The following is an 18,275-nucleotide window of genomic DNA, read 5'->3' on the forward strand; positions in this document are numbered from 1 at the left end:
AACAATAGAAACAATGCGCTTCGATCACTCTGACACCATGATCACCCATGATGCCATGATGATTGAAATACCAACACCAGCCTTTGCCCGCGAATAATTGCTTGCTGTTGGTACTCCCCCTGGCCTGCAAAAAGGTTGGTGACCGCTGCTATGGGTTCTAGCCCCAGATCTTTTGCAGACCTAGCAACGCCCCTGCATAAGGGTATGGTGGTGAAAGGAATCATCGGAGGTGCTGTGTGCTGGGCTGTACTCTATATGCTTCTCCTCTCTGCACTATGTATGTTACCTACACCCCTGAACCCTATGCTTCACCCACTCCTGACACCTGTGCTATGTACATTACATACACCTGACCCTTGCTCTCTGTACATTTTATACACCTGCTCCTGCACTATGTATATTACATACACCTGAACCCTACACTACTGTATGTATATTATATATACCTGACCCCTACACTATGTACATGACATACACCTGACCCCTACACTATGTGCATTGCATACACCTGAACCCTACACTACTGTATGTATATTATCTACACCTGACCCCTACACTATGTACATGACATACACCTGACCCCTACACTATGTATATTACATACACCTGAACCCTACACTATGTACATGGCATACACTCTCTGTGTTACCCACGCCTGACCTCTGCAAATAACACACTTCCTGTGCTTGGATGGCTGCGTTCAGTCATCCACTGTATCTATGGAAGAAGCCATGGTTGTCACTCAGACTACTCTCCTGATTTGGACAAATAGCTCTCATTATATTTATCTATATTATTTGAGGGGAAGGAAGACAGCTTAAAAGGCAGGTAGGGAAAACTGTTCCCCGATTTCAGGTCACTAGTGACTAGGACACAGCACTAGGTATTTTCTGCACTTGCTAAAAATGTTCTAAGCCTGGAAAAATGGAAATTAATGCAACCACTATCTCTAAGGCAGTGATTCTCAACCTTTTTTCAGTCAGGGCCCCCTTTAAGATTATTCAATGTTGAGACACACCATTCTAAAATGCAAAACAAATGAATAGTTTTACATAATGCAGTGGCATATACATACATAGGACACCCAACATTAGAGATGATTTATTTTATACACCTTTGCACACAGGTACTGACTAGTATTCCAATGTTTCTCCTCTCCCTTATTCAGCTAATGTGACCCCAGTGCAGGCGGAGAAGGGCAAACAAGGACATCCTCATGTGTTCAATATCTTCCTTATCAATTTATGACATCATCATTTATTAGAATCCCAGCACCTGGCTTGCATAGTGCCCAAGGTTGTAATGCTGCACAACTTAAAACCCGTGGCTTTGTGTAATAGAAATAAAAATGGAAATAACTCCCTTTTTGGCTTTAAGGAAACCCCCATGGGCTCAAACCCCTGCAAAGCGCCCTTGTTTCACCTTTATGTCCATCCACCCTGATAACTATAACAAGTCTTGCCCCACCAAGGCCATAGATGAATCTTTCCTCCACAATTTGCATGAGGTTTACATATGAATAAATGTGATTTTTGTGACATTTCGGCAAGAAGGCACACAAGGTTAAACTCCTATAAATCCACACTATACTTTGAGTCTTATTGCAAATCTTTTTCTTTACAGCTCATGCTTTGTAAGCAGTTATTTACACATCAAGGGTCAGAGAAAAATGACAGCATTGCTATGGAAAGTACTTACTCTCGAAAAGAGGCTGGAAATAATTCATCCTGCTTATATGCATTGCTGATACACTTGAAGAGGCTTTAGAAAAGGCAGCAAAGCATGGATTCCACCTGGCTAAATATTCTGCTTCCCAGAAGCCAAAACACCAACATATTCCCGTTCCATTAAATCGCTTTCAGCTGTTTAGTTTGAAAGGAAATGGAAAATGAGTACTAGAATTTAAAATGCATCTTTATCTAGCTTTAAGCACAAACCTGAAGAAGGATTTTGGGTATGGCAATTTTTAAATAATTACATTTATCCAGCTGGAATCAATGTATGTATGTGCCATATCTGAACTGGTCTAGAACTGGTGTCCAAAGTGTGGCCTGTAAACCGGATGTAGCATTTGCTTGGCTTTATCTGGCCCTTGGGTTTATATTCCTTCCACTGATATTAAGGGTTGAAATTAGAGGCACCATGCCACTGCTAAGAGGTCAAGATACAACTTTATTCCATTAAAGGTTAGGGGTATATATCAAGAAATATCCAACTTATTTTGGGGTTCTACGTGTCCCCTTCATCAGGACTTGACTGGCAACCAATTGAACAAACCAGTAGTGAACTGAAAACAAAAGAGAAGACACCTAGAGGAAAAGTGGAGAACGCTGCACACCCCTAAATACAAATTGTACAAAAAAAGAAAGGATTTCCCCGATGGGGCTTTTTTGGCAGCGGAATAGCAAAGTCAAATACCTTTGTCATGGTTGTATATAAAGAAATTGATTTATTCAAAAAAATGTCCAATGTCATAGTGTAGTTTAATACAGTGTGTACAGTATATCATCTGGTTCAGAGAATACATATTACATATTCCACAATCCAATAAAACAAACATGTATAATTACACATTGTTATAATATTATATAGTAGTTGAGCCCCGACGCGTTTCGACCAGCATATGGTCTCTTCAGGGGGACAGGTGGATCTGGAAGAATTTACATGAATTCAGAATTAAAAAACATGTCAATGTAGATAACATTGGGTGAGCCAATGATGGTATATTTACCGCTCAAAAGTGGAATGGGTATTCCTATCACCCAAGATTCTAAGAGCCGCTTAGGGAATCCGAGAGGTCTCTGATGTTTGCCCCTGTCCACCCAGGAAGGAAGAAAGCCCAACCCGGAGGGACTTACAAGGAGCCACACTATTCATGCCCCTGGAGGGATGGAGGAACCTGCGCCTGCAACCAATACCCAATAGCAATCATTTAGTAATTATGTAAAGTTAGATAAGTAAACTCATAGCAGTTTCACCAGAGTATCGTTATATTATAAGTAATTCTAAGTATATATAAGTATATAAATAAAAGGACTGACGATAGAGAAAGGGGTTATTAAGTAATAACTTGGCACGGTATCGTATATGTCCCGTAAGCATAGTAATTAGATCAATATTAAAGAATAGTGTCCTTAAATGAAAAAAACATATTGATGTAAAAAAATATTTTCAACTACTATATAATATTATAACAATGTGTAATTATACATGTTTGTTTTATTGGATTGTGGAATATGTAATATGTATTCTCTGAACCAGATGATATACTGTACACACTGTATTAAACTACACTATGACATTGGACATTTTTTTGAATAAATCAATTTCTTTATATACAACCATGACAAAGGTATTTGACTTTGCTATTCCGCTGCCAAAAAGCCCCATCGGGGAAATCCTTTCTTTTTTTTGTACAACCAGTAGTGAACCGGACCTACAGTGGTATTTATTCCAGTGTGAGTTGAAAGCACAAACCTAATGTAGGTCCAGTTCACTACTTATTTGTTCACCTGGATGCTATTCAAGCCCTAGACCCCCAAAAAAACACATTGTCTATTTCTTGATCTGTACCCCTGATCTTTAATGGAATTAAGGTTTATCTGGACCTCTTAGCAGTGGCGTGGCGCTTACATTTCAATCCTTCTTACATTACACTACAAGCCAAGAAGACTGTGGAGATCCTCTGGGGTGTAGAAGCCACCTACCCAGGAACCAGATCATTTACACCAGGGGTCTCCAAACTATGGCCCTCCAGTTGTTCAGGAACTACAATTCCCATCATGCCTAGTCATGTCTGTGAATGTCAGAGATTTACAATGCCTCATGGGATATGCAGTTCCATAACAGCTGGAGGGCCGTAGTTTGGAGATCCCTGATTTACACCAACATTAATACCTTAGGATAACAATAACTATCTTTCCACTTTCCTCCACTGATATTAAGGGAGCTTTCACCTTACTGTCACCAACAGTGGGGTACTGTTCCTCCAACCAATATGAATAATGGGGCACTCTTACTTCTGCTGACCACAGGCGCGATCTAATTTATTCCCATTGACTACAAAGTTTGAGACTTGTCCACTCCCACTGACACTGGGGCATCTTCTACTGCCATTGGCCACATCACAGTTGGGACCTTCTAAAGTCTAAAGAACAGAAAATTGACCCTTTGTTTAGAAAGCTTGGAGGCCCATGCGCAAAAATCTCCAAATTATTAGGGATGCAGCCACTAATATCTTCTTTTTAGGGCCTTTTCTTGTTTCCTTTTTTTAAAACAAAGCTATAGTTCAGCACAAGAGTTACGCACACTGGGTGTTTTAGAAATCCTCCTCCACCAAAGAAATATACATTCAGCCTTCTGGGACTTTGTATCCTCCAGACCAGTGTTTCTCAACCTTTTTCAGTCAAGGCACCCTTTAAAATGATGCACAATCTTGATGCCCCCCATTCTAAAACAAAAAATTAAAAGTTTTGCATAATTCAGCAGAAATGACAGGCATAGGACATAAAACATTAAAGGCAATTTATTTGCACAACTAGTACTGACTAGTTTTTCCAGCATTTATTTTCACCCAGGGGCAGACTGACCATTCCCAGGATCAGTAGGGAGCCCCACGAGAGGCTCACTCCATCCTGAGAGGTACCCACAGCTTTACTACCAAGAAAGAGCAAGTTCTTGGTAGTAAAAACAGTGAATGAGGCAGTGGTGATGAGGCAGGGAACCATGATGCTGTGGCTCCTGCCGCAGCGCTGGGGGAGGTGTGTGACTTCTGCTGGCCAGGATTAGATGGATGGCAAAGCCATAGGGATGAGGGCAGCCGCCTCACCACTTCTCCTCCTGAGGGGGTCAGCGAGGGGCGGTGTCACGTACCTGGTAGGAGAGCCCAGAATGCAGGGAGCGGCTCCTCGTAAGCCTCCGGCTCGAGAGCCCCTGGAAGTGGAGACAGGGATTCAAGAGTTCGGAGGGCACAAGTGCCAAGCTGGAATACGGTAGGTCGGACCTGTAGCAGCAAGAGATCCACGGAGGCACTGGAAGGTGGACACCCGGTAGCAGCTGGGGATGTGGTCGCACAGTAGGCACAGGTGGATGACTGGAACAGCTGACGGAGGTCCGTGTGAACAGCAGGCACTGGTGGTCAGGCTGGAACAGCAGGTGATGGTCAGCGGGTTACAGCAGGCACTAGCAAACAGGCTGGAACAACAGGTGGCAGAAGACAAGGTCGGGAACAAGCCGGGTCGGTATCAGGCGGGCAGCAGAGGTACACGGGAGGAGACGGAGACGTAGTCAGACAGGCAGGAGGTCGGTGGCAGGCAGCAATCAAACGAAGTCAGGAACAGGCCGGGTAATGGTAATCAGGAACAACAGAAACAGATAGCAGAATCACCGGACACGCTGTAGACAGGACAGCAAGAAGGAACAGAAGCTGGTTCCTTAAGTAGCCCTTTGGGCGCCAAGAACGGTCGCACGGCGAGTCTGCGTGCCCCCGCGGGTAACCGTGCGCCCATTCGTGACCCCGCGCACTCGCGTGCGCCCGTTTGCACCGTCGCGCACCCGCGTGCGCCCGTTCGTGCCGTCGCACACCCGCGTGCGCCTGTTCGCATCTACGTGCACTCGCGTGCGTTCGTTCGCGCTAACGTGCGCCCAAGGATACTGACAAGTTCTCCGCAAGGGAATCCTGCGGGCAGGTCTCCTATGTACGATCGGGACAATAGATCGACCATGACAGGCGGAGCCACATCCCCGCCATGGGGGACAGCAAGTCTGTGCTGAAGAGAGGTGGCAGAGTCACTAAGTAGCAACCTACCCTGTATGCAGGTCAGTAAACACCAGGCCGCCAGCAGCTTAGTGTGTTTTCTATATCAGTATGCAAGAGCCAGTGTGATAATGACTGTGCTCTATTACCTATATATACAGTAACACTGATATCTGTACATGAGTGACACAGTGTACAGATATCAGTGTTATATATAGGTAATAACACTCAGTGTACCAAGGCCAGACTGGCCATTTGGGCAATCAGGCACTGCTCAAGGGCCTGGGGCCAGAAGGGGGGGCCTGGCCACACAGGGAGGCGCGGACGACAGGGAGAGAGGGCAATTACAGAACAATGCCCTATGTCTGTGTCTCTCCCTGCAGCAGCTGAAATATGGCTTCTCCCTTTCTTTCCCATCTTTCAGCTGCTGTAAGGAGAGACACAAACACAAGGCCCCTTTCTGTAATTGCCACCCTGCTGCACAGATTCCCTTTTATGTCCTGCCTATATCTGATATATCTGTGTGGCCGGGCCCCCTCCTGCAGTTCTTTTGGCCTGCCTGTCCCACCAGCTTCTGCGGATACACGGGGGGGTTGTCAGGATGGAGAGCGGTGAAAGGGGTCGGTACATATGTCATGTACTGGCCGCTTCCTTTAGTGAATAGACACAGTAAGTGGTACTCATCCTCTTGTGTCCATTCATAACTGACGAATAGTAAACTGTGTTTGCTATACTTCAGTTTATGAATGAGCAGTACCCTCTGCCTCCTGATTATTCATCTGCACTGCAACTGAGGCTACAGAGAAATTAATTAAAGAAATCTCTGTCCTCAGTTCCTTTGTCTCAAAGGTGACCCCTGATATCCCACCAAAGCCCTCCAAACAGTGTTGTAAAAAAATAAATAGTTTTTTTTTAAAAGTGTAAAAAAACTAATTGCCAAAAAAATAAAAAAATAAAAAAGAATAATTAATATAAAATAATAATAAAAAGAATAATAAATAATAAAAAAAAAAAAATTAAGAGCTCATTCACACAGGTTCTCGCGCCCATACAGTGTGAACGAGCGGTTTGCTGGAGCCATCTGTTACTCTATGTGGATGCAGTGGCTGTATGAACACAGCCGCAGGTCCTAAATGTGCAGGGTTGGCCTCTAAATGCACACTCTCTGTGTTTGGGGGACATACACATGCTTTCACATGCCTGTCAAATTGGGGGCTGTGTTCATACAGTTGCTGCATCCCTATAGTTGCTGCATCCCTGATGTAACGGAAACCTGCGTTACATCAGAGGGGGACGGGGTCACCCACACGTCATTGGGGAAGCCGGGCTTTCCCCTTGCGTCAGAGGGGGGGTCAGGTGACAGGTGGCCCCACCCTCCTCATATAAGAAGTGTCAGGCTGCCGGGACCCCCGGAGTGTCTCCAGTGGAGACAGAGGATGGATGCACTGCACTGGAGGGAGAGATCCCCCATCACTGTACCCCCTTACCATTTCAAACAGGGGGGCGGGATATGGGGGTCCCCTTGTTAAAGGGGACTTCCTGATTCTTATAAGCCCCCCGCCCGCAGACTCTCACAACCACTGGCCAGGGTTGTGGGGATGAGGCCCTTGTCCTCATCAACATGGGGACAAGGTGCTTTGGGGGGGACCCCAAACCATCCTCCCAATGTTGAGGGCATGTGGCCTGGTACGGTTCAGGAGGGGGGGCGCTCTCTCGTCCCCCCCTCTTTTCCTGTGGCCTGCCAGGTTGCGTGCTCGGATAAAGGGTCTGGTATGGATTTTTAGGGGGAACTTCACACCATTTTTTTTAAAATTTGGCATGGTGTTCCCCTTAAAATCCATACCAGACCTGAAGGGTCTGGAATGGATATCTGTGGGGAACCCCACGTCACTTTTTAAAAAAAAATTGAAGCGGGGTTCCCCTTAATATCAATACCAGACCTGAAGGGCCTGGTAATTGAATTTGAGGGAACCCCACGCTTTTTTTTTTCTAATCAATGACTTTCAATGAGTGTTCTCTGTATTACAGGGCGCCGACAATTCATTATAGCCACGAGTGATTTTAAATTTTTTCCTGCAGAAATGACACTTTGTGCAGGGACAGTTCTAAGCACAGGGAACATGCGCCCCTTCACAGGCATACTATACACATCCCCCAGGTATGAAATTTAAAGGAATATTACACTTTTATTGTTTCACTTTAAGCATTATTAAAATCACTGCTCCCGAAAAAACTGCCGTTTTTAAAACTTTGTTTTGCATTGATACATGTCCCCTGGGGCAGGACCCAGGTCCCCAAACACTTTTTATGACAATAACTTGCATATAAGCCTTTAAAATTAGCACTTTAGTTTTCTCCCATAGACTTGTACAGGGTGTTCCGCGGCTTTTCGAATTTGCCGCGAACACCCCAAATTGTTCGCTGTTCAGTGTGGAGTACTTGCGGGCGGGAGTACGTGCGGGCGTGCTCCCGTGATACAGCGAGCGGCCATAGCCGCTCGCTATATCACTCGGCCCCGCCCCCATTGGATGTGATTGACAGCAGCGCGAGCCAATGGCTGCGCTGCTTTCAATCCATCCACTCTAGCCAATCAACGGGCAGGGTGAGCGGTAAAGAAGTTGTCAGGGGTGAGCGCTGTACTTTCGAGGGGTCAGGTAAGTAAAACGGGGGGGGGGGGGGGGGGCTGGGGGGCCGGTATTGTCAGATGTTTTTTCACCTTAATACATAGAATGCATTAAGGTGAAAAAATGTTTACCTTTACAACCCCTCAATACCAGATGGCTTTGATTCATTCATCTTAGTTTATTTAACAGGTGAGAGTAGCTAAGTGTCAAACACCTCTATGTCCTTTTTATTATGAATACTAGGTACTATATATTAAAGAGGAAGTAAAGGCAATTTTTTTTTTTTTAAAAGCACACCCTGTAAGGCAAAGGCATAATGAGCTAGTATGCATAACATACTAGCTCAATATGAATAACGTACCTGAGAACGAAGCCCCCGAAGCGGTCCTCCGTCTTCCTCTTCGCCGCTGCCATGTATCCCGGAGCGCCTTCCGGGTCTCGCTGCTCTGGCACTGTCATTCGCCGGAGCTGCGATGACATCACTCCCGCGCATGCACACGGGAGCCGACACTCGCGGGATATTGCCGCGATCTGCGGCCTGCCCCAGTGCGCCTGCGCGCCGCTGTCTACGGCGCGTGCGCCTTAAACAGCGGTGGCTGTCTTCGGGTAAATATCTCCTAAACCGTATAGGTTTAGGAGATATTTCTTGGACCTACAGGTAAGCCTTAATCTAGGTTTACCTGTAGGTCAAAGTTGGTTGTAAGGGTTTACAACCACTTTAATCCCTTGTTATCATATGTTTCTGTGCTTTAGGTCACTGTGTGGTCTGTTTGTGCTGGTTAATATTGTATCAATACTATCTACTATCTAGCTACCTATGATTCAGCTCCTGTATGGTTTATGTGCAGAGGTAGGCTTTTGGCTAATAATACTACTTGCTATCTTCCCTCATCTGCTTTTATGCTTTTGTGCAAGAATAGTATTTTTTTTTAATTCTGCTATCTTTACTATTTTTATCTTTTCTCAAATAATGGACGCCTTGATATGGGGCCTTGCTGTTTTCTACAAATATTTATAACTTTTTCCTATTTTTCAATTTTTCTTTGTTTTCTAACTGGCACACCCCCACGTTCAACCTCAAATCGCCCGTTGCATGTCACTTATGGGTATCTGCTGCATGTTTACCTTTTGGATGAATTCTGTTATAAAATGTGGAACACTCTACCAATGTACTTTGTTAGATTATGTATTGTTTCTTGTATTTGTAAATGCTTACATGTCCCCCCCCCCTCTTTTGTAGAACAGCTACTATGCTCCCGATGAAGCATTCATATGCGAAACATGTAAAGCAAGTGTGTTACTACATACCATACACTGTTGCAGGACTAATATGATGTTTGGTATCGTTTTTTCTGCTGTTTTAGAGAGTAAAAGCAACAACACAGTTTTGCATGTATTGACTTTGCAAAATAATGTTTTAATGAAAATTCCCTTTTGTATTTTGTGTTTAATAAACGATTGTTATTTTTATAATTGGTGCCTACAAAGTCCGTTCTTTCTCCTCACGTGCTTTTTGATGTAAAAAAACTTCCTATAATTAACTACACTATAGAAAACAAGGCAGAAAAGGCAGAATATCTATTGGTTACCTGGCATACAGGCTGTTTAGCTAATGTTGTGGCTTAAAATCAGTTGTTGATGGAAAAGTAAAGTTTTTATTTGTGTCACATACCGTATACGTGGGAAGTGTGAGTAAAACAATGACACTTTTAATGACGATCTACGTCACACAACCATACGCACTTTATAGGTGAGTCTTGGGTGTCAGCAAACGTGATGAATATTCAATGATATCTTAGAATTTTCACCTTTTATCTTCAAGCAGAACTAAATTAACTAATTAACTAAATTAACTAAAGGATGTTTAGGAAGCTTAACCTTCAAAAAGAGAAATTATTTGATAAAACACAGTTGATTAAGAGAAAGATGGGCAACAATACCATCTTAAAGAGACTTTACCTACTGTATGCCTTTACCTATGCCTATTTAATCAGTCACTATCATGGTGGTGGCGTTTATACCTTGACTTCATCCACCTGTTTAATCGGACACAGGCCATAGCCCTATTTGGTCAGTGACATAAACAAGTATCCCAAACCCCTTTGTTTAGGAGCCAAAGTTAAAACAACTGACAGTCTTTTATACCACTTAAAGTGGTTGTAAACCCTTACAAACCACTTTGACCTACAGGTAAGCCTAGATTAAGGCTTACCTGTAGGTCCAAGAAATATCTCCTAAACCTATACGGTTTAGGAGATATTTGCCCGAAGACAGGCACCGCTGTCTACGGCGCATGCGCCGTAGACAGCGGCACGCAGGCGCACTGAGCGCGGCATCGTCCATGACGAAGATGCCGCGCAATGCCGAGGAATGACGTCATCGCGGCTTCGCCGAATGACAGTAGCGGAGCTGCGAGACCCCACCGAGAAGATGGATGCGCCGGACTACAGGGGACAGCGGTGACTTCGCTGGCTCCTGTGTCAGGTAAGTGACACATAATGGGCTACTATGCAATGCATAGTAGTCCATTATGCTTTGCCTTTGCAGGGAATGAAAGAGGAAGTAAACCCATCAGGGTTTACTTCCTCTTTAAGGACTGTTGGTGAGATCACTACACTGAATTCCCGGGTCTGCATACCTACTGTTTCCATTATAAGAGGTTCTTTAGGGGCACATCCCATTCATATCGGTTGATGCTTCTTGTTGTTATTGGAGTTTCTATTATTGTTTACAAAAAAATCTGGGTGCAAGGATTTTTCCCCTTGGGTTTCTACATTGTTCATATTTCAAGTGTTTATGTGTGTCCATCAGGAGACTGACAGATCTCAATGGAGAGCACACACAATTAGTTTTTATCTTCCTGTAAGATTATATGTGCATTTGTTGTATTTTATATATGTTATTGACCTATAAAAGCCTCTATTGTCTAGATATCCAAAAGACCAGAGACTGCTTCTGGACACCACTATCTTGGATGTGATGTCACAGCCCCAGCTGACTCACAGCTTTCACTCAAGTGAAAATCTTTAGTACTCCCCCTTTCAGCCGCGGGAAGGCTGTCCACAAGGTTTAGGAGTGAGTCTATGGGAATGTTTGACCATCCTTCCAGAAGTGCAATTGCACTGATGTTGGATTGTACACTGGTCCAAAGCATTTGCTGGTGAGGGGGATTATGGTGTGGTCCAAATCATTTGGTGGAGGGGAGATTATGGTGTGGGCTTGATTTTCCTGATCCAACATGACTGCGCACCAGTGCGCAAAGCAATGTCCAAAAAGACATGGATGAGTGAGTTTGGAGTGGAGAAACTTGACTGGTCTGCACAGTTCTGACCTCAACCCGATAGAACACCTTTGGGACGAATTAGTGCAGAGACTGCGAGCCACTCCATCTTGTCCAACATCAGCGCCTGACCTCACAAATGCGCTTTTGGAAGAATGGTCAAACATTTTCATAGACGCACTCCTAAACCTTGTGGACGGGCTTCCCAGAAGAGTTGAAGCTGTTGTAGTTGCAAAGGGTGGGTCAACTCAATATTAAACCCTGCGGACTAAGATGGGTGCTCTATGAAAATTCATGCGTGTGTAAAGGCAGGTGTCCCAATACTTTTGGCGATATAGTGTATGTGCATAAGCTGCAATGCCACTTCACGGCACCCCAGTATTATCTGCAGTCCTAACTACATTTTGAGAGCCTCCATAGTAATACATGCATTATAATAGATAGGCAGCGGGGAGGTGAGCCTGGTGGGAGCCCATCCCTCCTTAAAGTAGTTGTAAACCCTTACAAACCACTTTGACCTACAGGTAAGCCTAGATTAAGGCTTACCTGTAGGTCCAAGAAATATGTAGGTTTAGGAGATATTTGGCGAAAGACAGGCACCGCTGTCTACGGCGCATGCACCGTAGACAGAGGCGCACAGGCGCACTGAGCTCCAGAGGATGCTGGGACTGTGACATCATACTGGGCGGGGGCATCATCCGGTGATGTCCCTATATAAGTCGCCGCACGCCCGGTCACCGTCACTGTGAGCGGAGCGAGCGACGAGGCAACATCTGAAGAGAAGAGAAGAACAGAAGAAGAGAAGAACAGAAGGCGGCGGCGGCGACAGAAGACCGGGCCACTGCCTGTAAAAGAGCTAGAAGAAGCCGCGGTGACCCGGCAGAAGAACCGAAGAGGGGGACAAGACCCCCGAAGTCGGAAGAAGAGGCCGCGGCGAGGAAGAAAGCCGGGCTCCTCCGCTAGTAAAAGAGCTAGAAGAAGATAGCGGAGGAGTCCGGCGAGAAGACCCCCGAAGACGGAAGACCCCCGGAGCTGTGCAATAAACTATTTTATCTTGTGTGTTGTGTTTTTTTTGTACTTTATTTTACAGGTGAATGGGTAGGGGTGCATTGTACCCCTTACTCATTCACATAGGGTGGGGGGCCGGTATCCGGGGGCCCCCTTATTAAAGGGGGCTCCCGGATTCCAATAAGCCCCCCGCCCGCAGACCCCGACAACCAACGGCCAGGGTTGTCGGGAAGAGGCCCTTGTCCTCATCAACATGGGGACAAGGTGCTTTGGGGTGGGGGAGGCCGCGCGGCCCCCCCTTCCCCAAGGCACCCCCCATGTTGAGGGCACGCAGCCTGGTACGGCTCAGGGGGGGGGTGCTCGCTTGTCCCCCCCTTTCCTGGCCGGCCGGGTAGCGTGCTTGGACAAGGGTCTGATGTGGACCTGGGGGGGACCCCCACGCCGATTTTTTTCGCCGTTGGGGTTCCCCTTTAAGTCCATACCAGGTGGCGGCGCCAGCGACGTCTCCTTCACGGACCCCGCCTACCTGGAGACGCGCTCGAAATGAGCGGACTTTTCTCCGGGCGGCAAAAGTCCGCTCATTTCAAAAGTACGGCGGACTGGCATATGCACGGCCGGATTGTCCGCCGAAATGCAAGTCCGGCGGGAAGATTGGAGTGCAAAACTACTTTCTAAGTCTGCCGTACTTTTGGGTCAAAAAAGTACGCCGGAGGCTACACACGGGGGGATTGTCCGGCGGACTTGAGTTTGCCGGACTTTTCCACCCGATTGTTTGATCGTGTGTACGCGGCATTACGCACACGTCTTTTGACTGTAAATTTATCACTCTTGCCTACAATTCCCCTATATTCTGCAGCACCTACCAAAAGTAAAAATGTCACTTTTTAGGTAGAAAAACCTCTGCATATCAAAAAAAATACTTTTTTTCTCAATAGTGTAGAGGACATGCTAAAACCCTAAAAAGATACCATATAGCTTAAAAGACAATAGGAACCTATAGACCCCTGATAAATGACATTAATAACCGGAGTGAGGTTAGACAAGATGCACAGGCTAGACTAAGAAAGTGATCTTCCAGTCTGATGATCTATTCTCTGAACAGCTCAAGCCTGGAATAAAATGAATTATGCTCTTCCTCTGATTGTGAAATTGTCTCCTCTATTATTTTATTTTTTTCTTTATAGCATGAGTTTTTTGTAGATTGGATGTGGCTTTAGCAGGCACTCTGAACTCCGAACAGATTGTAGCCGTGACACCGTGCCCCGGCTTCATCTCTGGAAGTACTGGTAATTTCTAGATAATTTTCACCTCCCATTAGAGCACTTATTATTTTCTGAAACTCTATGGTCAGTTGACTTTCTTCGGGCTGTCACAAGTCGGCACATGCCCTCTGTTGCTGCTAGGAAACATTATATTTTTACTATACGTATTTACCAGAAGTATTGTTATTCTGTTATTATACAATGCTATTTTCACCCTAATAGAATAGTGCCACACGTTAATTCAGTGTTCTTTGTACATTTTAACTGCTTGCCGACCAGCTACCGTCATGCTGCGGCAGGTCGTCACAATCCCGCGAGCCACCGTAGCTGTGCGTCAGCTCCTTTAAGCAGGATAGCAGGCACACGCACGCACACACGCGCGCCCGCTGCACTGAGGGGGTGCCGATACTCATGGCCGATGGTCGCGATGACCGTCGGCCACGAGCGGATGCGGGCACGAGTGGAAGAACAGTGACGTGTGTGTGTAAACACACAAATCCCTGTTCTGTTCTGTGAGAAGAGACAGATTGTGAGTTCCTAATAGCTGTGAACCACGATCTGTCATCCCCTCTAGTCAGTCCCCTCCCCCTACAGTTAGAACACACAGTCAGGGAACACAGTTAACCCCTTGATCGCCCCCTAGTGTTAACCCCTTCCCATGCCAGTGACATTTATACAGTAATCAGTGCATTTTTATAGCACTGATCTCTGTATAATTGTCAATCGTCCCAAAAATGTGTCAAAAGTGTCCGACGTGTCTGCCATAATGTCGCAGTCACAATAAAAATTGCAGATCGCTGCCATTACTAATAAAAAAAAAAAAAATTATAATAAAAATGCCATAACTCTATCCCCTATTTTGTAGATGCTATAACTTTTGCACAAACCAATCAATATACGCTTATTGAGATTTTTATTACCAAAAATATGTAGAAGAATACATATATATATATATTTTTTAAATGGAGATATTTATTAGAGCAAAAAGTACAAAATATTGTTTTTTTTTTCAAAATTGTCTCTCTTTCTTTGTCTATATGGCGCAAAAAATAATAAAAGCAGAGATGATCAAATACCACCAAAAGAAAGCTCTATTTCTGGGAAAAAAAAGTCCGTAAATTTTTTTTGGGTACAGTGTCGCACGACCGCGCAATTGTCAGTTAAAGCGTCACAGTGCCGAATCACAAAAAATGCTCTGGTCCTTGAGCAGCCAAATCTTCCAGGGCTGAAGTAGTTAAATTATGCAGAAAAAAAAAAGGGGGGGGGGGAGTGTTGCGCTTCCTAAATTAAAATCCAATTAAAACTGGACTATCTAAAAATCAATCTATATCTCAATGGTGTCAAAGAAAAAACAAAGAAGTGCAAACGTGCTTAATCAAACAATCAGAAACGAATAAATCAAAGTGCATCTGTGCATAGCATATATAAAATCTAATCTACGAATAATTCAAATGTCAACGACAGTGGTGCTGTGATAAACCATGTAAGTAAAGTGCATATAGCAAAAATTTTATAAGTAGAGTGCATATAGCTACAAAATAGAATATTATAAGTAAAGTGCATATAGCTACAAAATTAAAAGCAGCGGCAGCAGCAACAAAAATGAAAAATAATTATTTTTAATTATTATAATTAATTAATAATTTAATTAATAATTATAATAACCCCCAAGGGGGTTAAATGTGGACATAGATCTGAACTGCTTTTTATCTCATTTTTAAAATAAAAAGTCTTTTAGGGACTGATCCTTACCTTCTTCTTTTTTTTTGGATTGTTTGCCATTTTTTACATAGGCCTTATCCTTTGTGTTTGTACACATATTTAAAATGTAGGGCTTCTTAAATCCCTCTTGCTGTCTTCTCTCTCTCCATTATTAAGCACTTGTAATTATTGCTCGATTTTTTATGATTTTTTCCGATTGTTTTCCGTATTTTTACATAAGCCTTATTACTTGTGTTTGTACACATATATAAAGTGTAGGGCTTCCTAAACCCCTCTTGTTATCTTCCCTCTCTCCTTTATAAAATACATGTAATTATTGCTATATTTATTTTACTTTGTGTAGGATACATATACATTATTTTTTCTTATGTACTTTTCTCCTATGATTGGTCATATGGATATATAAAGAAAAAATAATTTCCCTTTAATATACATTTGTTTACAAATATTTTTTTTACATATTTTTTACATATATTTTATATATATATATATATATATATATATATATATATATATATATATATATATATATATATATATATATTTTTTTTTTTTTTATATATTTTTTATATATACATTTTTGTAGCAGCATTTTATTTTTATTTGCCTAGACTCATGTATTGGTTTAGGAGAATATGCATAATCAATATGTTTTCATTTGCTTCATATGTATTTTTTGTATATGTAGACTTTTTATTTTGATGTTGTAGCCTTCGAAGTTGCCGCGGGTTGCCTTCTCTTCCCCATCCATTAGATGGCGTACAGGATATACATATATGGGGTGGGGTTTGGCTATTGTTGTCCCCTTCATACCAGTTGTATGATTTCCTGAATTGGTTTTTCTTCTTTCTGATTGATTACCGAGGCTCCTTCCTGTGCTTTATATAGCATATGTTGTACCAAGATGGCCGCGCCTCTGATGACGTCTGGATGATGAAACGCGTAAGGCGGGACTTTACTTGGTTTTGACTAGTGTGTTGCTGGAACGCACGCTATAGGAGCTGGATCGCGGAAGTGTTTTACCGCTACAGGGTGCTGCGGCCCCTGTATTCCTTGTTAACTGGCATAGCGTTTTTAATTTTAATAAAAACATTTTTTGACAGATTTACGCTATGAGCTCCATCCTTTTTTGATACATGTGGATTGCCCACTGCTGATTCATTCCTACCTATGAGAAGAAGTACTATTGACGGTCAGTAACTACCGGGAGTCCAAGGTACCCTAACAGCAGGATTACCACCAACACCTGGATAAGGAGGTTATAAGCCTGTTACCTCAGCAGGGGTGAAGCGATCTGTTGAGTGCATTCACAAAAGGGGTCACTGGATGAAGGAGGGGAGCACTGACAAGTCACCTATATTTTCAGAGAAGAGTCACCTTATTTTTAGTGGTGTTGTTCTGCACAGAAGTGATTTCTTGCACTTTATGGACACTAATTAACTTTTAATTTTTAAGTTTTTATCCTTATTTCTATTTTCACTTTTATTTGATATATATACATATTTTTTGCTTCATATTTTGGACATTCACTTTTATAATTTTTAAGACTTTTTTATATATTTTTTACTCCAATTTTCTTATATTATTTTTTTGGTTGTGCACGTAGAATTGATACGTGATGAATTATTGAATTATTTATTGAATTATTTACACCATATGATACACCAATTTTTCTTATTGATGCTGTTTTTGGGATAATTGTATATGTAGATATATTTATTCATTTGTATTGCACTATTCACTTTTATATTTCTGATTTCTTGCACTTTATCATTCTTATGCACGGTGCACTTTTTTTGTAGAGTTTTTACATTTGATTGCTCACATGCACATAGACATTTTTTATTGGTGTTTTTTACAGCGCCATCATCCCTTTGTAGATCTTTGTTTTTTACTGGCTCCACTTTGTTGGGGTTTTTTCAGGGAGGCTGCAGTTCACTTCCCCTTAGCGCAGATTTTTTGGATTATTTATAATCAAATCATAATCAATCCATGTGCAATAAAGGTAAAAATATATCCAGCGTGCAAACAAGAAAAAGTCCATAAAATATAAAAGTCCAATAGAATGTAATAAAACTGGTGTATTAAAAACTTGAAGCTATACACCATATATCATCCACCACAGTGTTCAGTGCAGGTTGCACTATCTTATGAATTATGCTCACCAAATAATATTGCCATTCACTCTTGTGTCTGGCTAATATCACTTTATGTTGATCTAAAGCTGACCAAATTCAAACCACTTCATCCAGATATCGCGACCAATCTCCACATGTGGGGAAAGAATCAAGACAGAGGTTCCGATAGCGTAAAACCTTAAGGTATCTGCTTTATTATAAAAATAATGCGCTTACATCAGAAATATATAAAAAAAACCTGCATAGTAAAATAACTGAAGTGTCAGGTGCCTCAGTGCTGCGATCTCACAATCCCTCTGAGATCGTAACATCCGCTCACACTTCCTTGGTGTCAGAAGTACAGTTAAATCACGCTTGTTTAACAATTAAAGTAAATAGAACAAACGTAGTCAAAACAAGCCAGAGTTCAGGAATCATAACGGATAGTCAGACAAGCCAAACATCAGGGAGCCGGAGATGAGCGTAGTAAAACAGCAAGCAGGATCT

The sequence above is a fragment of the Lithobates pipiens genome, unplaced genomic scaffold (assembly GCF_037356315.1).
Source record: "Lithobates pipiens isolate NorthernLeopardFrog02 unplaced genomic scaffold, aLitPip1_a1.2 Scaffold_19, whole genome shotgun sequence".
NCBI classification, from domain to species: Eukaryota; Metazoa; Chordata; class Amphibia; order Anura; family Ranidae; genus Lithobates; species Lithobates pipiens.